This window comes from Alligator sinensis, unplaced genomic scaffold (assembly GCF_000455745.1).
Source record: "Alligator sinensis unplaced genomic scaffold, ASM45574v1 scaffold557_1, whole genome shotgun sequence".
Classification (NCBI taxonomy): Eukaryota; Metazoa; Chordata; order Crocodylia; family Alligatoridae; genus Alligator; species Alligator sinensis.
This window is the reverse complement of record NW_005842349.1, coordinates 1,332,842-1,359,984: the sequence shown is the minus strand read 5'-3', so window position 1 is coordinate 1,359,984 and position 27,143 is coordinate 1,332,842. Positions and strand designations below refer to the sequence as shown.

The following is a 27,143-nucleotide window of genomic DNA, read 5'->3' as shown; positions in this document are numbered from 1 at the left end:
GAGCTGATAGTAAGCCATAAGGTCAGGTGTCTCTCTCAAATGCTTGAATAGAAATGCCTCTGCCCCACCCCCCTAGTCACCACTGCATTTTCTCCCCCACTTTCTCCTGATCTGCTACTGCAAGTTGGGGGGCATGGCTAGGGGGAGTGGCCTGCTGCAGAATTTGGGGCCCTTAAGCCCCCATGTACATGGCTGTCAACAGCAGGAGGGCAAGCAATGTTAAAGTTGCAAACACAACACTGTGCTGATAACAGCCCCGATTGCCCTGTGATAATTTGGCTCTGCAGCTGCTGCCTGGGAGAAACCCCACAGTCAGGATCCAGCCAAGAGATCTTTCTGTCAGTGGAGAACTTTTCACTAAGTCTCCTTTCTTAAGAACTCGTGTTGTTTGTAACTGTCAATTGGCTTGCATGTTGGTAATAGTATTTTTGGTCAGATGCTCAGTTTGTTCATCTTGGTATAGTTTTCTTAATGTCAGATTGCACCAGCTAGAAATCCCAGAAAATGTTTGGTTCTTATTTCACAGACAGAAAATGAAAGTGGTAGTAAATATTGAGGGTGTTTTTCTTCCAATATGTAGATACTGAGCAATACAATATTGTGATTATTTGAAGTAACATCCTGGAATATATTGTTGAGTACCAGAAACTAGAATTCAAATGAGTGAAACGGCTAACCTGCTGAATTGAGACTACTTGTGACTTCAGGCATGGTGATCATAATCAAGTGTACATTGATATTTATTTTTTAAAAATCCAGGGATGAAGCATGTTGCATAAAAAAGTTTCTTCTATATACAGTCTTCATAAATTGAGAAATCTTTTAGGGGAAAGCTTTGGGCTTAGTTGTGCCATGATAAAATGAGTGTTTTCCTTGCTTTTTTTGTTTTAAATGCCTATGCTTCAAGTTTCCATAAATGCAAATCTGAGTGTGATCTGCCACAGTAGTTTTTTATAGCTTCATTTTTTAGTGTATACTGGAGACTAAACATTTTTATGAGCAAAGGTGTAATTCTGAAACAGGAAACTAGACTTGTATGCCTCTGAAACCTAGGAAGGCGCTTGTTCTATGGAGTAGGCTTGTTTAAAAATAAGTTGGTTAGGTAACTAATTGTTCAGGTGTGGTTTGACCAGTCAGATATACTTTATTACATACTGAGACAAGATTTATCCTAAGAATAAAAAAGTAACAATTGCTAAGAGAGAAAGTTAACTACTGCCATCTATTACTGTAGTGACTACTAATTCAGCGTTGTTTATTACTATGTGAGCAGACAGCAATTAATTCCATGCCAAGGAAAAATGAATGTGCTTAGGACTTGGTCTGTTACCATCAGAAAAACAATTGAAAGAAAATATTTGAAAGATATAATAGAAAAAAAAAATCAGTATTTTTATCTTTTGGCTGTGTGGTAAATTTCAGAATAAATGGTAAGACTTTATTTTTAATATTTGAGTGGACAGTAAAAGCCTTAATTATAATATTTACTGATACCTACAGAAATTTTATGAAGTTGCAGTAGTTTCTGCTTCGTAGTACTTGTATTACCATAACTTTGGTGTTTGAATGTGATTTGGTCTGTTGTACGTATACACACTTTCTATAACTTTTCAAAAAATTTGGTTCGTATAGTTCTGTAGATAGCTAAGTCTCAAACCTAAGCAGCAGCTCATTTCAGATGAATTGTTGTGATGTTTAGAACGTTGTTTTGGATCTCTAGCACTTAAATCCTTTCTTCAATTTAGTTATTTTTCTCTATTGTATCTCTATTGATCTAATATCTCAATTTAAAAATATTGAAGTAGTGTTATTAGCTTTGTCCTTCTCGTTTCTAGCTGTAGTCATATAAGTAGAAGAATACAGTGATATTGTTTAGAAGTGAGGAAAATATAAAGTCAGATGGTTAATTAGTAGCTATATTACAGTAACTTAAATGTTTTGTTAGTGGATTTGTCTTAAGTCTTCATATAGAAATCGCGTTCAGTAAATGGTCTAGCTTCAGATAGCCATTCCTTTTTTTAAGCTTCCTCTGCTGCTGTCTTCCATGTAGAACTCGGTAAATGCAGTTTTCCTTGTAATATATCAAATATACTGTATCTAGAAATTATACTAGCCAGTATGCAAGACTTCAGTGCAGATACTTAAGAGCAGTTATATCATAACAGTACTGATTTAAACATTTAAATGTGTCTGAATGGTTCTAGCTTACTTGTTTATTGTCCTGCAGTATATTTCTGAGAAGGGGGTCACTTCTTTCCCTCTCCCCCCGGTTGCAACAAGTTTGTTCCAGACATTAAATATGCTCCAGGATTGTTTGTTTTGAAATATTCTCATCTCTTTCGATCCCCTTATCCTCCTGGCCCTTGCCAGTAACCTTTAACTGTTGTTTTAAATTCCTTGCTATAAAAGTAGTTAAGCAATTATATTTTGTTAGAGCCTATTTAATATGTTGGGTTTTTTTTGTTGTAGTTGTGTATTATAAATCATTTCCAAATATTTCCTTAACTTGGATATTCAGATATTTATCCAAACATAATTGCTATGGGTTTTCCTGCAGAGAGGCTTGAAGGAGTGTACCGTAACAACATTGATGATGTAGTAAGGTAAGGCTTAATTTTTTATGATATTAATTTTTCTTCTTGAGCCTTTACATTATTTATTATTCATATGCTGTACTGTATAGAGTACACTTGAGTGAAGAAGTAGCTCTTTGGATCACTTCAGTAAAAACAGTGGGTAAAACTAGAAGATATTTCCAGGGATTTCAGTTTGGACATTTGTTTTCTATATTGAATTTGTGAGTTCTGCTTCTGGTCATAGAGAAGTGGGGCTGGAAGGGACCTCTAGAGGTCATTTAGTCCAACCCCCTGCTTGAGGCAGGGTCATCCCTATCCAGACAATCCCATACAACCATAACATAAACTCTACATAAGACTACCATCAGCCCTGACACAACAGAGATTTAACAGGTAAAGCAGGGGAACCACAGCAGCCAATGTTCTGCTTCTATAAAACGTTGTCAATATATGTTCAAGAGGTGCCAGCTAGAGGGCCATGCCCCCTGCTACAGAGGAAGGCAAAAACAATCACTGTCCATACCAATCTGACCATGGGTAGAAATTCCTACCTGACCCTAAATATGGCGATCAGTCTGACCCTGAGCAGAGAGGCAAGAACCTGTAGCCTAGACTAGACAGTCTATTCCACTGCCTCACTTTTCTCACAGTAAAGAATTTTTTTTCTGGATATCCAGTCTAAACTTACTTCACTGAAACTTCAAACTATTGGTCTGCATCCTCCTCCCTGCAGTGAGAGAAAAGGTACTTTCCCTCTTTTTTACGGCCGCCCTTCCAAGTATTTTACGGTGAAACTTGCGTTCTTTGAGTATAGAAAAGTATGGAAGTAATGCAGTGATTGTCAAGTGGTGGAATGAGATCCTTTCAAGGATGCCACAGTATTATTACTATTAACTGTGCAGATACCTACAAATGATTCCAAGCTAAACCCAGAAATTTCAAATAGGAGTTGATCATGTCCAAAACTTTCTGGCCTGTTGTAGTCTTTGAGTTTTACAATGGAAGAGTTACTGTATTTTTCCATAGGTAGAAATAAGTGAAAGGTAAGTGGTGGCATCTTTTGAGGGGTATCATGAGTCTAAAAAAGTTGATAACTACTGAAGTAGGGGTTTTGTTATCCAAACTGTCACAAGTTTTTCACCAGTTGATGTCATTTCAGAATGGATGCTTGTTCAAATCCTTTATTTTTCAAATGAGAATTTTATATATATATAGATATCTAATGTTGACTTCAGTTAGTGAGTAGTAAGAGGCTTACAGATGAAGGCTTTTGCACTTCGTTATATCAAGTAATATCCGAAGTGTAGAAGAAAAAATCAACTTATTTATGAGTCCTATTTAGCATGCTCTTTTCACACAAGAAGTTAAGATTATCCCTGTTGGAAGACTAGGATGCTATTCTCTAAAAGGATAACATTTTAAAGGTAACTCTGAACTCAAGTATTTTTTAAAATGTATCTAGTATATTTCAATGTCGGCTACTTTAGAGCAATGATTCTTAAGCGAGGTACTGTGACACTCCAGGTGTGAGATCCTTATAAGGGTGCCATGCAGTATTATCCCTGTTAGGTGTGCAAACACCTGTGCATGATTCACAAGATAAACCTAGAGATTGCAAATAGGAATCCCTGGTGTCAAAAACATTCTGACCTGTTGTGATCTTTTTGAGTTCTTTGGAGCAAAAGAATTGCTCTATTGTTTTTTTTCATAGTTAAAAAACAAACAGAAACAAAAAAACCCCCATTGAAATCCATTTCAGGAAAGTTTATGCTAAATTCAGAAAAGCTATGGGAAAAAGGGCACTTTGAGTTTAAAAAGGTTGGAAACCACCACTTTAAGTTTTCAGATTAAATGTGGAGCAGAAGAATTTGACAAGAATAGATGGGTTAGGATCACAAGCACTTTCAAATGTCAGCAAGATTCATGCTCTTAAATCACTTGGGGTGCTTTGAAAATTCTGTCCTCTAGCAATCGGAAAACAAGTAAAAGGTAACCCACAAGAACTGAGGGGTCAGTGCACATAAGCTATGGGCAGATACAATCTTTAACTGTTTTACAAGAGGACAAGGAGTTGCCACTTGGGAGCACATATCAGCTGTTAGGATATAAGTATTGCTCTCCATGTTTTTTGGCAGCATAATTAGGGTGACTATATCTCCCAGTTTGACCAGGACACTCCAGGATGCTGTAGCCTTGTTGTGGCTGGTTGATCAAAAGTCCCAGGCTGAAGGAGTCTGGCAGGGGAAGTAGAGCAGCATGGTGCACCAGACAGGCTTCTATGTAGGAGCAAGGCGGATGGGTGGACTGCAATAGGCACCACCCCACCAGCTCATGGCACGTCCTGGGACTTTTGACCAACCAGCTGGGACCAGGTTACAGAATCATGGTTTGTCCTGGCCAAACGGGGACATACAGTCACCCTAAGTATTAGTGAACTAAATGCCTGTAACCTTAATTCTGAATGAAGCAATGTTAATGTTGCAAAAATTTAGCTTTACGTGTGTTCCTATAGGGACATGAAGATGTAAGTTACCTTGGAACAGCTTTTACAATGTGATTTAAAATATTTGTGTGCTTTGAATATTGGTGTGTCTGTTGACCAGTTTAAAGACATTATTTTGAAGTGGTCATTAAAGTTGCAACATTGTTGCTGTTTCGGTTATGGCAGAGGAGCTTTAGCAAAGGAGAATTCAGTCTTGATAGATGGTGGTTGGTTGGTTGGTTTGTTTGCTTTTGTTTTTTAACATATACAATACCTGGAAACATCTAAAAGCCCTAAATACCGTAGGAGAAAAACCATCTTTAGCTCATAAACATAGTAAAAACATCAAAAGCCCAATTAAAAAAATTTGGGGACATGGGGAATCTTTAGCAGTGTTTAACTGAAATAAGATTTTTCCAGTATTGATTTGGAACATTAGGACTCAGTTTTTCTAGAGAAAAGATGTAATAGTGTCTGTTTGCAGAGCTCTCTGACCTTGTCTGTCCTAGAAAATTAAACCATAATGGACACCAGTTGCTTAACAACTAATTTAACTGGTTGATATTGAGCATGGTTGAACACTAAAGCATAAATAGGTGCGGTTTGTGGGTGGCAAAAATGTGGCCCCTGAATACTTAGCTGAAATGCTTGTTTTTAGACACTATCTCAGCTAAGAGTAAAGGATTTAACATGCTTTGTCACTGTCTGGAAGCTTAACTATGTTGAGCACCAGGCTGGCAGCGCTGAAATAGACAGCTGTATAGTTTGCATTGTGAATAGGTCTTTGTGTCTAAATGCAAAAGTACTCCAGATGTACAAACACAATGCCAGTATAGTTGGATGTACTTCCTTAAAACAGTACTTTGTAAAATGTAGGACATGGGCTTTCAGGGGAAGGACACAGGTCCTCTGAAGGACTGTGTGGATATGTCTGTATAAAACAATGTGGAGTCCATTAACAGCTCTTCATGAGGAATAAAGGGGTTGGGGTTCAGCATTAGCTTTTAAGATTTGGGAAGCAGTGTCATGTAGTAAGATTCAGTAGCAACTCTGAGATACCATTGTGTATATTTGTGTGCTTCACATTCCCAGTAAGTCCAGGGCCTGTTGAATTCTAGGGTTGCAAGGTATCTCAGGATCTTCTAGTCCAACACTCTATATATCTGGGATTTGCTGTCCCTAAACAGTCGCATGTAAACACCTGGGTAGTCTCTTCGTGAAATCTCCAGTGAATGGAAATTCCATAGGTTCTCTAGGTAGCTTGTCCCATTGTTCTTCATATCCAAGATCATCCTACCTTTCTAGGACTCCTTTTAAATAACAGCCTATTAGTGGAGTACTTCGGCATTCTAGACCAGAGGTGCTCAACCTCCAGTTTGTAGGCCAGATGCAGCCTGTGGAACCTTGGAATCTGGCCCATGGGGGCGCCCCACAAATTGAAAAATTTGGCAGCAAGAGAGCAGAGCCCATTAATAATGCCACGCATCCCCACTGCCAAATTCTAAGCCCTGCGGGGCAGGTTGGAGCTGGGCCACAACCCTCCCCCCACACTGCCAGATTGGAGCCAAGCCACACCACCTTCCTTCCCTCCATCCAGCCAGGTTGCGGCTGAGTCACGCCCCCTTCCTGCTACAGGGATGGGCAGTGTGCCCTCGCCCTGCACAGCTGGTTCAGGGCTAGGCCTCCCTCCCTCCTTCTGTGCTCCCCCACTCGAAGAGCCATGCCATGCCCCCTTCCCTCTGTCTGGCCAGGTTGTGGTTGAACCATGCTCCCTTCCTGCTGTGGGCCTGGTTGGGGCTAGACCAAGCCCCCTTTCACTGCCCAAGTGATTCGGGACCAGGTTACCCCCATCTCTGCTTCTGCGCAGCCAAATGAGGTCCTGTCAGATCTCACCTTTGGAGGGATCAGGCACTGCCTATCCGGGCTGCTGGCCAAAAAAGGTTGAGCACCATTGTTCTAAACCATAATTTGTGAAGAATAGTACCCTATACGGGAAACATTTTACCTTTGTCCAAAAAGTTTGTTGTTGATTTAGTGTTACAAATGGTTTTGTTTTCTGTTTTAACCTTTCTATGCACTAGTCATTAGCTGAGGAATTGCATTTTGTTTTTCTGGATAAACTACTTCTGGGAGGTGCAATTAATCCATAGAATACTTTTTTCTGAATATATTTTAAATCTGATGCAAATACTAACTAGAAGACAAGACCAGAAATTGTTCTCTAACTTTCAAATTAAGCATACATTCTCACTCAGTTATTCATGTACTTTTTGGCATGGAGGCTTGAAAATTTCTGGGTTGCATCTTTGCGTCTGGTCAGGTACATCTTTTTTTCTATGGCCATATAAGGGAGCTGATTTTGCTGCTAGGGTCAATTCAAGTGGTTTTCAGTGTTTGTATATTCATTTTACCCTAAGGGAATCTTTCTGGGCTTCCCTAGATGTTATTTCTTTATCCTTATGAATCTATAGAAGTTGAACTCTCCCTGCTGGACAGTAAGTTAGTGATCTCTCCCTGTAAAACAGAACAGTTCTCTCCATCTTCATGTGGAACCATGAGAAATCTTGTTTTGAAGCTACTTCCCACCCTTCTTCATCAGATAACTCTGAAATTTAAGTAATACCTTCATCTCCTTTTCTCCTGGCAACACTTCTGGTATCTTTCTCAGTTTCATCACTGGATAGCAAGAAAAGATTAATGAGAACTGCTGATAATCTCAATCTGGAGTTACCATTAGTTCCAGAAAAATCCTAGTCTGATATTAGGTGAGGCAGCCTTCCAGGGTAGCCATTCTCACTTTTGCTGGGTGTTATGGGGCAGTTCATTTTAGTATTTCCTTGCTCTGGAAACCTCATGTTAGTTGTTTACTTTCTCAAACCAAAAATTGGAAAATTCCATTCTGAGGTGTGTTCAGATGTTGAGACTTTGTCTGCATTGTACAATAAAAGGCAATGTTAAGATGCTTGCACTAGCTCTAAGCAAACTAGTTTGGGTACTAGAAACTCCAAAGTAGTGATTCTTATCCAGGGTGCCATGACATTCTGCAGTGTCTTGAGATGGGTTCAAGGGTGCCACACAGTGTTAGCAAGCCTGGTAGGTGTGTAGACATGATTCAGAAAGTAATGCAGAGGTTTCAAATAGGAAAACATAGTGCTAAAAACATTCTGACCTGTTGTGGTTCACAGTAAGTGTGCTGCAGCACCCTGGGGTGCCCATAATGTTAGCTCTGTTAGATGTGTAAACACCTACACATGGTTCAAGAGAGAAACCCAATATTTCAAATAAGAGTTCATAGTATCAAAAACAGTTCTGATCTTTCTAAGGTTTTGGGGGGGGGTTGTTTTTTTGTTTTTAAACAGAAGAATTGCTTTAGTATTTTTCTGTAGTCAAAAAATGAACTAAGAGCTGGCATGTTCCAAGAGGTGCTTTGAGTCTAATAAGGTTGAGAACTGCTGCTCTATAAGCATGGTAGGTAGTATGGAGCTTTGCATAACCTACATCACTCTCCTGAGCTGGGTAGTATGGCCACAGAAAAAGGAAACAAGTAAACTAGCCTGCATTGTGCTGTGCAGTACAGTAGCTGTACTTGTTTAGACCTTTCATGAGACATCTCTGTGTTGTATTGTGTAGCGTAGCCATACTGAGTTGATGGGTATTGCTTCAATAACACCAAAAACAAAAAAACCCAAACCAATGAAAGCTTATTCCTTGCATATCCAATTTCAAATTGATGCTAAACTGGCTGTTAGATAATAGACGTGTGCCACATCTCTTAGAAAAGTGTGTCCTAATCTTGTTGAGATGGACATCAGTGTTCTGGAAAAATGGCTTCTTTTTACTGAAGTGGTTGACAGAATAGGGACCAGGCTTCAAAGGTGACCCATTTTGGATATTACCATTTTCAGTGTTGTTCACATTTGCTCTGATTGTCAGTGAGGAACTTACCTATCCCATGCAGTTTGCATGCTGAGCTCCAAAGGAATTCAGCATTTACCACTTTGCAGGAAATGATTTCCTACCTCAGTAGAGCTGTTTGCAACTACTCACAGGCATCACATTACTGTACTTCACATCTACTCGACAGATAGATGATTAATTCTCTCTTGGAAGTGAAAATAGTGCATATGAGTAAAGGTAATATTCACGTACCCACTTTGCTTTTTGTTAGGCAAAAAAAAAAAGAAGTGTTCCTAATGACTTGTGTTGAACAAAGTGTAGTACTCAAGTGGTCACTGAAGGGCTTCATCTTGGGATCTCAGCTCCAGGGGTGTGAAAAATGTCTTGTAGATGTGTGCCACTGTTGGCACAAGAGATGCTACTAGTTCTAGCCAAGCAAGTAGAAAATCTAGACTGACAGATATGTCTCTGCTTGGCTGATCTCAAGTTCTCCTCTATGAGTTTTCTCTGGTCTTTCATACACACACCAAGATTAAATAGGAGAGCTTTACTGTATTAAGTAGCATCATCCTGACAAAGCAATTCCAGTGATCAGACTTTTTGTCATTAGTTCCAGCGTTGGAGACTTGATATCTCAGGGCCAGGATGGAGACTACAGCTGTGTTCTCCATCCTGAACTCAAGTTTCTGTACTGGCTAATGAAATGCAGAAGATGCTAGTGGAAAGCAAAATAAACTTGCAGTAAGAAGCACTTTGATGTATGACTGACAAAATAGCTGCAAATTCATCATTCTTTTCATAGCAGACTACCTGCTTTTAAAGCAGTGCTCAGTGAGCTTCACTTGCATCAATTTTTGCTTTTTGTTCCTTAATGCTATATGGAAGTAATAAGATTAGAAAGTAGTGTTCCTGAGAAGCTTATTCTATGTGCTTCCCAGCTGAGAATCACCCTCATCCTGAAGCACCAGTGTTTTGAACCTTTCTGAGAGTATTTGAGGAGTGATGCACAGAACTCCTGTGTTTGTCCCTTTGTATCAGTCTGCAATATCTATGGCCACGTCTGCTCGGTCTGAGCACTATGCTAGGGAATACTGTGGTGAAATACCGTACAGACTGTTCCCTGAAAAGGACATTACATATGGCATAGGTTAAACCTTGTTTTGGGGGAATATCACATGAAGCACGTGTGGAATACTTCTGTGTGGTCCTCCACTGATGGTGTTGAAATGCCTAGAGACATGGGCACAAAGAGCAGATCTTTCTTGGTGTTCCGTAAGGCATTTCTGATCTCAAGTAATTTCTGGCTTTCACTTAAGCCAGTTGGTCTTTGCATCACACACACACACACACACACACACACACACACACACACACACACACACACACACACACACACACACACACACACACGACATGAAATTTTTACTCCGCATACTAATGAAAGTAGTTAGTGTGTTTTTGGTTTTGACTGACAGCCCTACACAATTCTTTACATTGACTCTAATAACTTTAGAATGTAGAAAAGTAACATTTATTTAAGTATGTAAATGCAATATGTTGTCTGTAAATTAGACCTTAAAGTTAGATGAATGGAATAGAATTCCGTCATTTAAAAGTTAGGTGTATTAGTTCATGGAGGAACTAATTTTGCAAAGCAGCTATTTTGCAAAGCAGTAGTATAACACAATCAGCCGTTTCTGGATATGAAAAGTGTGTGAATTAAATGGCTGCAGAGGAACTGGACGTGACCCAAGTTGCATTATCTTGAGTTCCTCATTTTCAAACAGGAAGCATGACTGTACAAATGCGTTAACTTGCAATATTTTAGCAGGAGTAACCATCTTTCACTTTTAAAATCTTTATTTTCTTTGAGTTTAATAAAATGTTACATAAAATTCATGTACAGGGTACATTTGCTCAAGGTCCAGGATAAATTAGTATAGGGACATGCCAACATACTTTCTGAATAGTTGGTGTCATTGTCATGTTAAGTTTACTAATGACAGTATCGTATTGCAAATGCTCTGTAGCTAGAAACATACTCTTTTCATAGACAACTACTCAATTTTTTGTTTCTACTGCTGCAATGAGTATTTTGTTAATTTAGGGTTTTTAAAAATGCCTAATTTGATAATTTTGGTTATGGAAGATCTGTCCATAAAACTAAAATTACTGTCACAAATAAAATCAGTTTTCCCTGTTCTCCTTCTAGCTTTATTTAGGTGTTGTCTATAGGAATGAGCCTTCATGACAGAGTTCCTTGACATCCCTGAGATTGGCAACAAAGGTGCCAGTAGTAGTTTGCTCTGAAATATTTTTTTTTTCCTTTTCCATGGATGAAATTGCAGTCTGGGATTCAGTATTGCACGATGTCTACTCACATCTGTTCTTACTTTTTAATGCATCGGTTTAACCACAAAGTTCTTCTAGGTTCTTCTGGAGTATTGTGACTGATAACTAGAGCTTGTTTTTGCTTCAGCTTTCCAGGATTTTAGCAGCTTGTGTTTCTTTTCAGTTTGAACAGCATGTTCTGCCATGGCTAATTAAATTCCTTCTGGCTGATGTGCAAATACACATTGTTGATGATGTTAAGTGTAAACATTTGCATGTTATTTCTTATTGAACACTGCTAGGTGACACACACAGTCATGGCAATTTCAATTTCTAAGAGCTACTGCATGAAGAGTTTCTGTTACATCAGCGTAGAGAAGACGGCTTTTGTCTTCCTCCTTGCTTAATGAGAGAGAAATCTAGAGGCTGTATCTTAACAGTCAGGGACAAAGCGGGGGAACATGATCTTTTTTAATAGTTGAGGACTTCAGGTAAACTTGCAGCTTTGGATTTTAGAGCAATGTGGTGATAAGAGAAGAAAACTAGAAATCTGGGGTCCTGGTTTTGGGTCCTGGCTTTCTCTTCTGCTGACTGTAACTTGGGATAAGTTAGGGCTGCTTAAAGAAAAAAGATCTGATTAAATTTGGCCTCAGATTTCCACCAGGTTTTTTTTTGTTTTTGTGGGTGACAGAAATGTCAATTGAAGGAAGTATTAAAAAAAAATCTGTTTTTAGTTTTGCAACCTTAATGCCCCAGACTTGTTTTGGGACATGAGAAAATGCAGATTGGCAAGTCTACTTTACATGGTCTTAACTGAGGTCTGTGAAAAGTATGCATGTAAAGTTTATTTTCATTAATGAATAGCAGTGGTAAGGATATAGGTAAGAATACTCTGAAAACTGTTAAACTCTGTGTCCTCCTGACTTCTGTGACTTAGTTAACTTCACAATGGGTACGTTCTCCTTCCTCCATTAATTCAGTATAAAATATAGAAGTTAGCCCTTAAGTAATTTCCTTGGGCTGTTAGCTGAAATATTTAAGGCTGTTGCAGAGGATTATGTTTCCAAGAACAGAAGGGAAGTTGAATGGTTAAATTGTGTTAGTTGAGATGATTCAAAATCCTAACTAGGTACCTGCCCAAGTCAAGGCAGCAGATGCGCAATTTCATGGGCCGAATATAGCACCAGCCACCATTTTCCCAGACTTATCACAGCAGTTCCAACCCTTGAAACATTGGTGGGGAGGGTTGCCCTTCCTGTGGCCCCACCCATTGCCACTGATTGGTAAAGTAGGATAAGGCTGCCCGAAAGGCAGCCCTCAGCCAATCAGCAGTGGAAGGGAGTGGTTGACATCTTGGCTGCATCACTTCATACCAGTGGTGTGTCCTGTCCTGTCCCCCACTTTCCCCCTTCTCCCACCTCTCCCACCAGTGGGCATTTTTATTTTTAAGTAGGTTTTATTTTCTGGGGATTCTACACAGAATTGTGGAAACTGCTGTTTTTTTGCGGTCTCTGTGAAAACCACCATTTTTTTTGCAGTTTGAGTAGGTCCCTAACCATAACATTCTTCCTCGCTGTTTCCAGACACCTTTGTTGGCCTTGTCGGGGAGGTCAGGGATCTGTTAATAATGGTCATTTATATCTCTTAGAATCTGTTTCTTTAAATTCTTGGTTCATGGAATACATCAGTAATAGAATCACTCAATAGATAACCTATTTCCCATAAAATGTTTCAAGTGTACGAATAAGCTAGAAATGTACGATTAAGTTGGAAATACTGTTTCCACAATAAATATATTGGGTTTAACCTTCATCCTTCTTATAAAAATGTAAAGTTTACATTTTAATATATGCACGAGCTGAAAATATAGTATGTCCAGGGTGTTCAATGCTTGGCCCATGAAGCTGTTTCACATGGCCTGCCAAGCTCTCCACAGGCTCAAAAATTTGGGAGCAGGAGAATGAGTGGTGGCAGTGCTAACTACTGCTCGTCTGCTGGCAGACTTCCGGACCTGTGGGGAGCCAGGCCAGGCAGATAGTGTGTGACCCTGAACACTAAATCGTATGCACAGGACTGGGGCAGGTGCTGACCCCACAAGGGATTGGCCTGTGGATTGGCCCCATGCCACTCATCTGGCCCGTGGAGCTAAAAGTTTGAGCATCAGTGCACTACACTGCTGATCAATGAAGCGTGACTACCGAACATAAATTGTAGTTAACAGTGACAACCTTATCTTTTATTTACAAAAGTATTTATTTTTGTATTAATGGGGCTGCTTGTATGAGTACGGGTTACAGGTATGAGTAAGGGTTACAGGATCCTCCCCCTCCCCTTGTTTTTTTGGGTGTGTTTTTTTTTGTTTTGGTTTGGTTTTCCCCTTCAAGAAATACTGAGGATTACCCTGAACTTCAGCTTAGTTTGAAAATAATTTTGAAAATATTTTGGTGATACTGGAAATGTATTAAGGTATCTTTGAAATAATAGTAACAATATATTCATATACATTGCCTTTTCTCTTTTAAGGTTTTTGGATTCAAAACATAAAAACCATTACAAGATATACAATCTGTAAGTACGTTCTTATGTCTACACCTTTCAAATGCCCTGTTCTAAAAATAGCTTATAAGTGAAAAGTGGTTTCTATACAGAGGCAGTTTGAGATATTGTTTTACAGATTTCTTGAAACAATTTGTTCAAGAAAAACGATTGAGAGCACTGTTAGTTCATTTAGTAAAGTGTAGTGATGAGGTTAAATGGAATGCTGGCATAGATTCATGTTACTTGATCTACTTTAAATGACTTGGCATGCATCCCATCCTAGAGCTTGTAACCATGTGGTGAAGTGAAAAAGTAATTCACAGCAGGCCTTCTGTAATATATTAATGACATCTTGTAGAGAAACTGAAAAATATGTATTTACTTATTATTGTATCTCCATAGTGCTATATCATTGCCTAGGTTCTTCTGTTTGCTTCTGTATCTGTCCTTTGTTATTCCTGTGTACTATTTTGAATAAGTTATTGCAGCAGTCAGAGGTGAGTTACCTTAATTTTTACAAGTAAATATTTTCTTCTATGAATTATGTAGTTTGTGTATATCTTAACTATTTATATCAAAACACTTTGTGGGATTTTACCAATTTCCTTTTTTGGTCCTCACTTCCCTTTTGTTTTAAACTTCTTTTAAAATCTGATAATGGGTTTGTTCCTTCATTTTTTTTTTTTTTAATGTAAAGATAATGTATGTTACAGTAATGTTGGTTGAAATTGGAGTATGTGCTTTTAAAGTGGGGAATAGGAAATTTAGGGAGAAAAAGAATTTGAAAAGGGTAATCCTTGTGGTTTATTGATATCTGAGTTTTCCAAAATAGTACTTTTTCCTTAATTCTGTTTTATTTTCTGTTTTTATTAATTGAATATATCAGTGTAATGTTCAAGTCCCAATAATTGTCACACTGAGAACAATAAACTATTAAAAGTTTAAATGTTCTTATAATAAAGTAAAAGAAAATGTTTGTCTCGTGTTCACATCTAGTTTAACACATTAGAAATACGTAACATGTGAAACATGAGGAATGGAATGGCTTTTTAAACAATATAGTAGGGTTGCCCTTCAAAATGGTGCAGGTAGGAATTGACTTAATAATTTTATTGGAAAATTTTGAATGTGTTCCAGTTGTTGGATTTTTTTTTTCTTGTAAACTGTTTAGAAGGCCATCTAGTCTGAATATAATTTACCACTTAAAGACATGCTAGCACTATTTACAGCGTAAAAGGGGCAGTGTTTCTAAAATCCCTTGATACAGTGTACTCTATGTAAGCGTGTAACCTTGGGACTTGAAAAGGCTGTGCACTTATCTGAATACAGAGTGCGCTCTGTGCTCTGGGATTAACAGTCCTGACATTGACTAGTTCCTGCCACTTTCAGATCTTCTAACAGTAAGTTTCAGGGACATTATTAAAAGCCTTTGAAAATCAGGGGAAATGGTCGTGAAACCAGTACAGTACGCTCCTGTCATTTACAGGGCTTCCAGTAGATGCCTTTTCTCCACCGTTTCTGTACGCTTAACTAGCATCCAATTACCTTACAGGGTAGATAGTTAAGCTGAAAGGTACTGTGTACTGAAATAGTTCTTGCACATAGAAATATGTACATAAAGGCGTTTTGTTGTAAATATAAGCAGTAGGCAACTAATACTGGCATTTTGTTGAATTTTAATTATTTACTTACCCGTATGCATGTAAGGGGAGTGTGCTAATTTTATATTGCCATCTCAGGAGCTAAATTCATGAGAGTTTTTACTAGCTTACTTGGGAGATAAATTGGTATCTTGAGGTATCTGTCAAAGTGGCAATCTTGTGGTCTTAGCTGGTCTCTTCTTTAAAAGGTAGAGGCATGTAATATTCATTTGTTTTCTTTCTGATTTTTTTTTTTTTTTAAATCAAAGCCAGGTAGATAGTTTTGAGTTGAGGACTTTCAGGTTGCGTTTTAAATTTCATTGCTTTGATTCTCTTAACGTCCTTATTAAATAGGTCTTGCACTAGAATGGTCAGGATCAACCCAAAGACTATTTGTCCTCCTAAAGCATGCCCCCCACCCTTGAAATATTATTTGATCCTATTTATAAGCACCAGTTTGGTCTTTGGAAGAATGCAAAATAGTATAAATATAACTTCATTTCTTCCTGCTTCTTAGGGCTGAGTTCAACTGTCAGTTTCAGTGAAGTGTGGCTTTGATATCATTCACAAGATCAGGCAGTGATGAACTGCTCAATATCAAGCTTGTCATTTGAAACGGGCTCAAATGGTGACAGGAAAAACAGGGAAGCAAAAACATTAGATCGGTTTGTATTTTAATTTATGACCAAAAACAAGAATTTGTAGTGAGTTTTAGAAGAGGTGAAGGGTGCAGTGCTTTAAAAGTTGATAAAAGATACTTTTTTAAAAGAACTTTTGGTTTAAAAATGAAGAGCTGTAATAAGAAAAGTGCTTTTGAGAGATTTTTATTGCCAGTATGCTCTTTTAAATGTTTTCTAACATTATCCATTAATGCAACAAATTTTTCAAATGTGTGGAAGATTTTAGTCGGGTTATCTTTTTGTTGGTGCATACTTGAAGCTCAATTTTTAATCTTCTTCACCTTAATGCAAAAAACCCCCACTGTGTTCTAAAAAGATCAATTTTACTCTCTCTCCTTGTTTAACTTTAGACTATATTCAGGTGGTTTAGTGGTTTTCCTAAAACACTACATTCATTTGTTGGTTGGAGTTTCACCATGAGAAATTGTGCTTAAAATATTTTTTCCAAAACCATGTATTGAATGAAAATAGTCAGACATGGTCCTTTAGATAAATCTGATATATTTTTTTAGACTAAGATAGTTAGAAAAATTCTTCTTAGCAAGCTTTCAGTTTTAAATACTCTTCATCAGGGGAGGAAGCATCTGCGGTTGGTGGGTGCTCCTCCTGGATCAGACTTACTCAAAGAACCTTGTCTGTCTATGCCCTTAGACCTACCTGGCTACAACCTACACCCTTGAATGAAAACAGAATTTTAAAATAGAATACTACTACATCTATGATAAACAATCTGTAAATGTCCTTATGTCCATTTACTTATTAAAATCTGTGTAGCTTTTTAGATTTATTAGGTATATCAGCACAGCATTTGGCCCTCATGGGAAGAGAGAATAGTGTGGAGCCCCACAGACAAAATCAGTAGTGAACAACCCCATGACACTGGGCCTCTCAAGACTGAGTTGTTAAGGTAGTTCATTTCATTAAAGAAAGAGGCAGAAGTCCTGTTGGGAAAGAGCAGTGCTGTAAGACAGTGTAGTATCATTAGCATGTTTTTTTTCCAGAACTTCTGAGTGCATGACTTTGTAACCTTATTCTTTTAATTTTTTGTATAACTCCTATAACAGTGTGCACACGAGGTATCTGTATCAATTTTATCTAAATTGATTATTGATTTAGTTGAACTAATGCTGAAACTGGACCAATACAACCTTATTATAGTTTGTAGTAATTGAACTTTTAGTTTCCTAGTAAATATTTGTAAATGTGATTGTTTCCTTTTTGTTAACTCCCTTTTTCCAGTTTGCTGCTGTTACTTATATTGTGCATCTTCACCATTTAGCTCCATTTTCACATTTTGCCCCTTTTTAACCTGTTTCTATTTTTATCTTCTGTTTATATCTCCCCAAAAATAGTGTTTTTCCATTTTGTTCCCAATCTAATCTTTGTTTCTCATCCTCTTCGGTTTGTAATTGCTCAAAGGAGGAGCTTTGCAAGGAGCTTGTTAGTTTTTCATTAATGTGACCCCTTCTGCTTCTGTGTACACATTCTTTACAAGGGGATTAGTTGCCTCTGGTGTGCTACCACCTGCTGGAAATAGGTTGTTGTCATCTTTTTAGCCTTCATTTCTGTGAGCTAAATTATTGGGATGAGAACTGAGAAGGTGCCAGTTTGGCAGCAAGTTCAGTTGTGGCGATTTAAAATCTTGGGTACCTCCTAAAAATTGAGAACAGTAAAACTGGTAGGATTTGCAAGGGGGGTTTGCCTCTGATGGCAGGGAGGGTTACATAAACACAGTGGTTGCTGGCATTAGTAAAAAGGACATGGGGTTTTAGGCAGGGGTTCAGCTACTACCTTAAATAGTATTAAAATAAATTCTAAGTGCACTTTTTAAATAAATGCTTCTGAAGCGCTAAATGAAAGTGTGCAAATTTTACATAAAGTGTGTGTCAGCATGGATTCTAGTGTAGGTGTGCATGTGGGCCCTGCATGTGTTGTCAGAATATTGTAAATAGGAGTGTGTTGAGCTGTGCATCTGTCCTTTGTGGCATTCTGCTCCCATTATAACAACACACAGCCACAACTGTTCTAGGTTTTAAAATATCACCAGTTCCCCTGACACTTAACCTACCAACCCATTATATTCTTGAGAATTTCAATCTGTTTTTAACCATTTTTGATTGCCGTGAGTCTGGTGCTCTTAAAATTGTACAAGGTATTTCATATCTGTTGTTTCACCTCATGAGAGGCATAAGTTGTCAGAGACCTGTGGTGCTGTGAAATTCTTTTAAGGGTACCATACTGTATTAGCACCATTTGATGTACAGAGACACGTTCACAGATAAACTGTAGAGATTTTGCATATGAATCCATAGTGTCAAAAACATTTCTGACCTTCCTGTGGTCTTTCTGAGTTTAGAACAGAATTGCTCTGTTTTTCTGTAGTAAAAAATAAGTGAAATTAACAACACTTCATTTCAAAAAATAAATTAGGAAGTTACTGAATGCTTTAAATCTAAAAAGGTTGAGACCCATTGCCATGGACTTACCATGACACCCTCATTCCAGCATACACAGATAAAATTGATGCCTCATCTGCTTGGGAAACAGCTGTATTCTTAACAGATACTTTGTGCTAGACTTTCTATTTGAAGTCTCATAAGTCCAGGAATGCTTTGCTCAAATTACATGCTTGAGTGTCCATGATGGTCACTTTTGACCTAGAAGAAATTATTACTAATAGCCAGACAGTAGCCAAAAGAATGATCTCTGGCCATGTCTCTCTCTCAAGCGGATGTCATACACTGGAATCCAAAGAAGGGAAAGCATTGAAGAAGGCATTAGTAGCCGTGATAGATATGGTGCCAATGCCTTTGAAAGTAAAATTTGGCACAGAAAGAGCTGCGTGGAGTATGAACCTGGTCATTAACATCTGTCACTCAAGTAGGATTCTAAATACCATTTCTCCAGAGAGACAGCCTCTGAAACCTGGCTTCAGGTCTGATCTACTGATATCAGGTGCAGGGGAGAGGACTTGGTACTTACTGGCACCAGTGGAGGTGCATGAGCTTGTCTAGAGTCTTTAAACTGAATCCAATGCCTATCATTAGTACAATATACCAGTAGTACACTTGTTGAGCTATATATTTTCATTGATAACAGGTAGGGACTCTCACTCCTACTTTCAGTAAATGACTGAAGGTAATTCTTGGCCCCTTCTCAAGCAAAACTTCATTTGTCCAGTGTTCTTGCAGTATGACACCTTTTCCGTTTAGGGGATTGTTGTGTCCTGGAGGAGATTCCCGCCTTTACATTTTGAGTAGGGAATTCACCACATCCCCAGCAGCATTAGGCCATTCTGTACATAGCCAGATGTTCCTACATTTTCAGTTACTTCAGTTACCCTGAGGACTCACCTTCAGGGCTTCTCACAGGCCGGATCCAGTCCAGGGTATGGGGGCAGCCACCAGGGTGACGACAGTAGCAGGTCCACCAGTAGGAAGGAGTCTAGTGGTGAGGAGCCAAGCTCACCACCAATAGTCATGGCTAGTGGAAACAAAGAGCCCTGAATTCTACAGAAGTCCTCACCTCACAACTTCCAGTGGCCCTCCAGGAGCCTGGCTGGCCAGATAGTGGTTCTGCAGTCTGAATTCAGCCCACAAGCTGTCTGACACCCTTTACTCTGCATCTAAGTAAGTGGAAGAAAAGCACCAGGTATCTCTGAAGGGCCTTGAACATTTATATGCATGTTCAAATTGAGTCTGACAGCAGAAGTACAAAAGGAATCCAGGTTCACAAAAGTACCTCAAAAGAAAAGGACTGAAAAAATGGACCTTTGTCTCAGCCCAGCTCCATATTGTAAACTACCATGCCCCGCTTGTAAAATACAACTTCCTAGCCTGGAAGAAAGCCCTTCTTGTCTGGATTTTCACACTAAAGATCAGTAGAGACCGGATGGTAGCCATGAATGTATCCAACATAACCTACTCTTTAATGTCTTCATCAGTGACTTGGACGAGGGAGTGAAATGTACTCTGTCCAAGTTTGTGGATGACACAAAGCTATGGGGAGAAGTGGACACGCCGGAGGGCAGGGAACAGCTGCAAGCAGACCTGGACAGGTTGGACAAGTGGGCAGAAAACAACAGAATGCAGTTCAACAAGGAGAAATGCAAAGTGCTGCATCTAGGGAAGAAAAATGTCCAGCACAGCTACAGCCTAGGGAGTGACCTGCTGGGTGGCGCGGAAGTGGAAAGGGATCTTGGAGTCCTAGTGGACTCCAAGATGAACATGAGTCGGCAGTGTGACGAAGCCATCAGAAAAGCCAATGGCACTTTATCGTCCATCAGCAGATGCATGACGAATAGATCCAAGGAGGTGATACTTCCCCTCTATCAGGCGCTGGTCAGACCGCAGCTGGAGTACTGCGTGCAATTCTGGGCGCCGCACTTCAAGAGGGATGCGGATAACCTGGAGAGGGTCCAGAGAAGGGCCACTCGTATGGTTAAGGGCTTGCAGACCAAGCCCTATGAGGAGAGACTAGAGAAACTGGACCTTTTCAGCCTCCGCAAGAGAAGGTTGAGAGGTGACCTTGTGGCTGCCTATAAGTTCATCATGGGGGCACAGAAGGGAATTGGTGAGTTTTTATTCACCAAGGCGCCCCCGGGGGTTACAAGAAATAATGGCCACAAGCTAGCAGAGAGCAGATTTAGATTGGACATTAGGAAGAACTTCACAGTTAGTGGCCAAGGTCTGGAATGGGCTCCCAAGGGAGGTGGTGCTCTCCCCTACCCTGGGGGTCTTCAAGAGGAGGTTAGATAAGCATCTAGCTGAGGTCATCTAGACCCAGCACTATTTCCTGCCTATGCAGGGGGATGGACTCGATGATCTATTGAGGTCCCTTCCAACTCTAACATCTATGAATCTGTGAATGAATCTATGAGACAATGGCTATTAGAATAAGAAGTCCACGTTGTTGTTAGTATCAAGCATTCCAGAAAAGGTGCAAGCTGCCATGGAGAACCGGTCTTTGAAGGGGATGAAACTTCATAATAGGGAAGATGAAGTGCTCTAGACTTCAGGGCCATGCTACAGTTTTCAGGAGTTTGTGCTGTGTCATCTTATCCAAAATCATACCAGCCTCAAAAAAGACATTTTTCATGATTTTAGTGTAGGGAGCCCAAATATCCTGAGAAGAAAAGGCCAGCACCATCCCCATGACAGCAGATTTGATGGGAGAATTGGAAGTCCCTTTACAACAAATGTAAAACCTACCAATATTTTCAGAATCTGCTTGGCACCTTTCCAGCAGGCTTGATCATAATCACAGCAGACAAATGCATTGTGCATATCCTCTCCAGAGCTACCCTTTTTCTTTCTCCTACCCACATATCCCACACACCTGTACCTCTTAAGGACTCTTCTTAAAGATTTCTTAGTTATTTATTGTTAAAAGAGTTGGCCTTGTTGCTTTGTGTAGGAGCTACAGTAGAGGAGGATTATGAGGAAGAGGCTTATTCTTCAGAATATAGAATTATCCATTATCCTTTAGAAGAAAGGCAGATTGAAAGACTAAAGAGGTACATATCATTTCTGTTCATTCAGGGTGATATTTGCCTCTGTCAGCTCGTGGTTATGGACTTGAGTTTGATTTGTGGCTCTTGACTTAAAGAATGCATACTTCCATTTATCCACCCCCTGGTTTGCAGTAAACCCAACTAAGTGCTTTATACTGAAGCATTCTCTATGTAAGGAGTACAGGTACACCGATGTATCGGTCCATATCGTACTGACACTGATAAAAGGACAATTGACACTATTGGCAATCGGCTTTTTTTTTGGCTGATGTGGCCAATAATGTTGCCATTAAATGCCGCGTGTATGGGGGCAGCTGAAACATGCATGCAGCCATTAGTGCAGCCTGGCAGCTTGGAGAGCACCGTCTGGCTGGTAAGTCTGTTGGGGAAGAAGAGGTATGGGGGTGGGGTGCAGATTGAAGCCCCCACCGTGAAGGAGGGAATGGGGCAGGGGCAGGCACTGCCCTGCTGGGGTAGGGTGCAGGATGAAGCTGTGAGCAACTTGTCTGGTGTGGGGGAAAGTCTCCTGCCACTGCACACCCTCCCCCCAGGGGAGGCATGGGGGCATGTGCCCCCCAGATCTGCATGCAGAGGAAGGGTGGGCTGTGTGCTTAGGGCCAGGCTGCACTGACCTTTTCTTGGCGGGGGGGCCTCGGGAATGCGCTTGGCCCAGGTGGCAGTGGTCCTGGGAGGGGAGCTATGAGGTGGGTACAATGTTGCATTACCACCAAGCGCAGCCCAGTCCCCAAGCCAGGAAGAGCCTGGCACTGCTTGCTGCCCCAACCTGCCATGGCAGCCCACTTTCACTCCCAATGCAGATCCAGGGGGCACACAGCCCCCTCACTTCCGCCAGGGGTGCACACAGCAGCCGGAGCCCCTGCCCTGGGCCCCCTAGACAAGTTGCTCTCGGCTCTGTCCCCTGCCCTGCCCCGCCCCGACTAGGCAGCGCCAGCCCCTGCCCCACTCCCTCCTTCACTGTGGGGCCTTGATCTGCCCTCCACTCCATGCCCCTTCCTTTACCCGCCCTTTCCCCTCAGACTTAGCAGCTGGCCATTTCTCTCCAATCTACCAGGCTTGCATATCTGCATTTGGTTCAGTATTGGCTGATACGGCTCATCATTAATCAGCCATTGGTACTGACCCAAAAAATCTTTATTGGTGCACTCCTAATAAGGAGAGAAGTTGCACTGGATCTGCTATATCACCGGAGCCCTACAGCTCTGACTATCTAGCTGCTTAGTTCTGGCTGTTCTGTCTTTCTCAATGGCAGGTCATCTCATTGGAAAAAATGCAGGGGACAGACTTGTTTGTTCGTTTGTTTTTTGTATTGTGTTCCTTTGAGGTGTAAACCTGTGGTTTATCTCGCCCACAGGACATCAGTGCAGCTCAGGAAATATCCTTTACATGCTTTAGAAATTACTAATTTTAGAAATTGGCAAATGTAGAACCTGAAGTAACCCACTGACCTTCATTGAAATCATGCATTGGACTTAACTGCCATGGCAGATGTGAAGTGAGAGACTAGTGCTGCAGTTGATATCTAGTTGATGTTGTTCATCCCTTTATCAAGAGGGTACTGCTTGTCAGTCACCTACAGGGAGATCTGCACTGATACGTAAACATGATTTCAATTGCGTATGTTCTAGTAACGGTTCTGTAGATGTTGTCAGTGTGGATCCCATGATCTTGCCCTCATTCTAGTTCATTTTCCACTAATGTGTTCTGAACAGAGAATCATGATCACTCCACTGTTTTGGCCTTGGCACTGGAGTATAAGGAAGCATAGTGTGTGTGAATAGCTCTAGTGAATGCTGCTTTTAAAAAAAACAACAATGAAAAATACCATCTGATGTTGCATGGGAACTAGCAGTGGTATTAACACTGAATACCACTTGAAGAGTGGTAGTTACTGTGGGGTAAGCAACTGTTTCTCAGCTAGAAAATGTCATACAACAAAATCTTCTAAATTTTATATATAAAATCTAGCTGAGGTATTAAACTGTTCGGGTGATCCATGTGAGGTTTCTTTTGACTTTATGCTTATTGTCTTTCAAGGTGGCACAGACCCCATTGATGTGCATAAGACATATTTGTGTTGAATTCTAATATATGCCAACATTTCTTTTTAGATGTGCAGAAAGACATTATGACACCGCCAAATTTAATTGCAGAGGTAAGTTTGCACTGTCTAGTTTATTAATGTTAGATTTTTTTTCTAGAGTCATCTCTCTGTGCACTAATGAATAATGTTAAACTCATGCTATTTGGGAGGGAGAAGAGTAGTAACTAGAAATTCTACGGGGAAACATTTTTAGCAGTATTTGACAGTTTCTAAAAAGTGTAGTATTCAGCAATTAACTATGTTATGAGCTAAAGACAGTTATTGCTAGAATTTCAGCTTAGAAGCTGTAGTATGTCTATGTGAACAGACAGAACGCTAAGTTGCCTTCTAGAATCTAAGCTTTTGTTAAAATATGTAAGCCTTTGTGGTGTTACAGTTGCAAAAAGTCCTACAGAACATTAACAGAGTATAATTCATTTAATTGGTCTCTTTTTGTGTAATAGAGCAAACAGACAATGGCTTTGAGTTTTGAACTGTTCCATTTGCCTAAATGGGAGCTAATACATCTACCAGGTGTTTACATTAAGGCCCCATGGCTGACATGGATGCCTGATTGCAAAAACTCTGCATCCTTCTGTGCCAGATGTGTATGGCAGGATGTGTGATTTTTGGGATTGGCCATAAAATTCCTCTGATCCCAGTCATATGACTGCCAGTATAGAGTCTGGCACCGGGACCCACCCAGTCCTGGTCCTATTGGCAGCTTACAGCCTGGCATCAAGAAACGAGTTTATCCATGCCAGGCTGTATGTATGTGTGCTCTGTTTAGATCCTGAGGCACCATGAGTCTGTCTTTGGAGAGCATCTCTGATTTCTTAAGCTCATGCTACCCCAGGGCCTTATAGACTCGCGTTGCTTTGGGACCCTAAAAAAGCAGGTGGGCTATATGCCTGCTTTTTTAAAGTTCTCACAGTGCTTTACACCTGACATTGGGTAGCCTCTCACCATTCTCAGGCACACGCTGTCCCGAGACATTAAAAGAAAAGCAGGCAGGCCAAGGCTTCATGATATCAGTGTCAAAACGCCCCAGTTTGGCTCTTCAGACCCAGACTTCTGGGCTGGGCTGGGATGCATATGCTAGGTGTCTGCATGACATGTTCAAAGTTAAGTGCCATATTAACGTGAAATAATTTTGTGGTTGGTTTGGCAGTTTATCATGTCTTAAATATTTGTGCGTGTGGCATGTTGCCATTTACTGTGTGATTAACATGTTAATCATATGAAAAAATTAATGTCTGCCAGGGATCTAAATGCCAGTATACATGCATTTCAGTGATCTAGGCACCTAAGAAAAAAAGACTGAAGCTTGACATCAGTATTTCTAAGGGTGGGAGAAGGAGATGCAAAAGTGAAAACGATTAGGCCTTTGACTGCATATGATCAGAGAAGCATGATTGCTTCCATTCATATTTTCTGTTATGAAGAGTTTAATTTTCAGAAATCTAGGTAGTACTGATTTATTCAGATCTCTTCACTGTACATTAGATATTAATTAATGCTTATGTCTCATCCCATTCACTCCCTTGCCAGTTATCTTAAGTTGAGGCAACTTGAAGACAAAGCAGAGTGGCACCTTCTTTATTCACTAATCAAGAAAGGCATAAGATTTCATAAACAGCATGCTTAATCAGTTATGAGCACTTAGGTTTTTTGTTTGCCTGCCTTTTATCATTACAAAGTAATGTTCTGCATTTGATGTATGAGTCTAACTCAAGGCTTCTCACTTCCTGTGCCCTTTGCCCATCCCTGACAGAAAGGAAAACTCTAGTAAAGATCTTTAAAAAAAATAACTTCTTTGAGTGTCAAGCAAGGGGGTATTTTGATGTCTTGATTTTTCAGAGCACAGGTGTTAATCCAGGTCCTGAATATTTCCCTAAATCCTAAAATTTGGGGTGGCGGGTCAGATCCAGCACACAGCCATTTTAGCTAACCTGCAGAGCTGGGTGACTTTTGCAGTATCTTGGTCAGCAGGAGAGTTTGGCCACAGCAGTGGGGTGAAGCAGCAGCACTGTGGAGAAGGGGTGACCAAGGTGTGCGCTAAGTTGGAGTTGTCCCATGCTTAAGGTTAAACAGCTGTATGCTGTAAAAATATTGCTAACCCCCTAAAACTACTGTGTAAAAGCTGTGCTTTACAAGACATTTGTCCTCTTTGGACTGTGGGCTTTTGCCTAGAGTTTGTGCAAGTCTAGGCAAAAAGCTAGGTTTATATGGGGATCTAGCTATATCTTCAGTCTTTGTATGCTGTAGCTTTTCTCAGTTTGTTTCCATGCAGGGGTTTCCCCAGAATTTTTAACAGGTGTTGGAGGGGAGCCTGGACCTTTCCTTATTTCACGGTCTGGCTCTGAGACCAGGTCAAGCTTCAGACTGTCCTGCTAGATAAAGATAGCATCCCCCTCTTCCCTAATCCATGGTTGCATCTTCAGAGGATGCAGTTGCTACACTTCTGTTTTATTTTGTGCAAGGAAGGGTGCCCCTTCTGATCCCTGGAGAGATTCAGTTTTTGTGGCTCCTTCTTAAAGTGACTGTGACTAGTTCCAGTTTAAGATATCTGTGTACGTTTTTTAGCTAAATCTGAAATTGAATCTAAATAGTTTATTTTTGCAATTCTACACTGAGTAGTGTTTAAAGAAGCATTTCAGCTTCCTTCTTACCCGTCTAAAGTACAAAAACAGTTTGAAGTGCCTTCTCATGCTGCTCTTGGAATATTTGGACTCTTCTATGCAAAACAATTTAGTAATATGAAAATATACTCTTACAGTTTATGATCATTTCTCGAGCTGGATTAAAGCTTAATTTAATTCTGTAAAGTATTGTGGACCCTTCTATTTTATTTAGTGTTCATTTTCTCTTAGTTATCATTTCCCTTTTAGCTGGACTAGAAAATCAAGCGGATTTGTCTGAATTTTCAGTGAATAAGCTGTCCATGCAAACTTCAAAAAAAAAATAGATCAAAAAAAAGTAGATGAGTGGTACTCTGCACAGTGCTAGAGTTGCTTGTAAAATATCTCATGATTTCAACATGATTGTATATTTGCTGTTTTGTTTTATATCCTAAATAATCTCATTGCTTAGGAGAGAAGTTTACATAACCTGAACATATAACAAGTCATTAAGCACGAATAACGAAACTAATGCAAAGCCTTCTGCAAATTAAAGTTTTATTTGTGTATTATGTTGGCTAAAAAGGAAATAGAACTTCCAAATGACAGTTGTGGAATAATGAGTTGTTATAAGGCAGAGCTGTCCAACTTCCAGTCATCCATAGGCTGTACAAAGCATGGACTGCAGACTCAGGGGCTGCAAGCTGCACAGGCTTCATGCCATGCAGACAGGTGGGCAGCCCTCCTTCCCCTCTTCCTGCCGCG

The 27,143-nt window shown here is 40.0% G+C and overlaps 1 long non-coding RNA gene across 1 annotated transcript in view; it reads left to right on the top strand.

Annotated features, from left to right (window-relative positions):
• The window catches only part of LOC102377424, a 42,014-nt gene extending 15,031 nt beyond the window's left edge, over positions 1 to 26,983 (top strand). Inside the window, exons 2-5 of the long non-coding RNA XR_001358468.2 lie at positions 2,519 to 2,603; positions 13,810 to 13,854; positions 23,786 to 23,829; positions 26,965 to 26,983. This is a non-coding gene — a long non-coding RNA (uncharacterized LOC102377424). The remainder of the gene's footprint in view (positions 1 to 2,518; positions 2,604 to 13,809; positions 13,855 to 23,785; positions 23,830 to 26,964) is intronic.
• Positions 26,984 to 27,143: the final 160 nt, after the last annotated feature.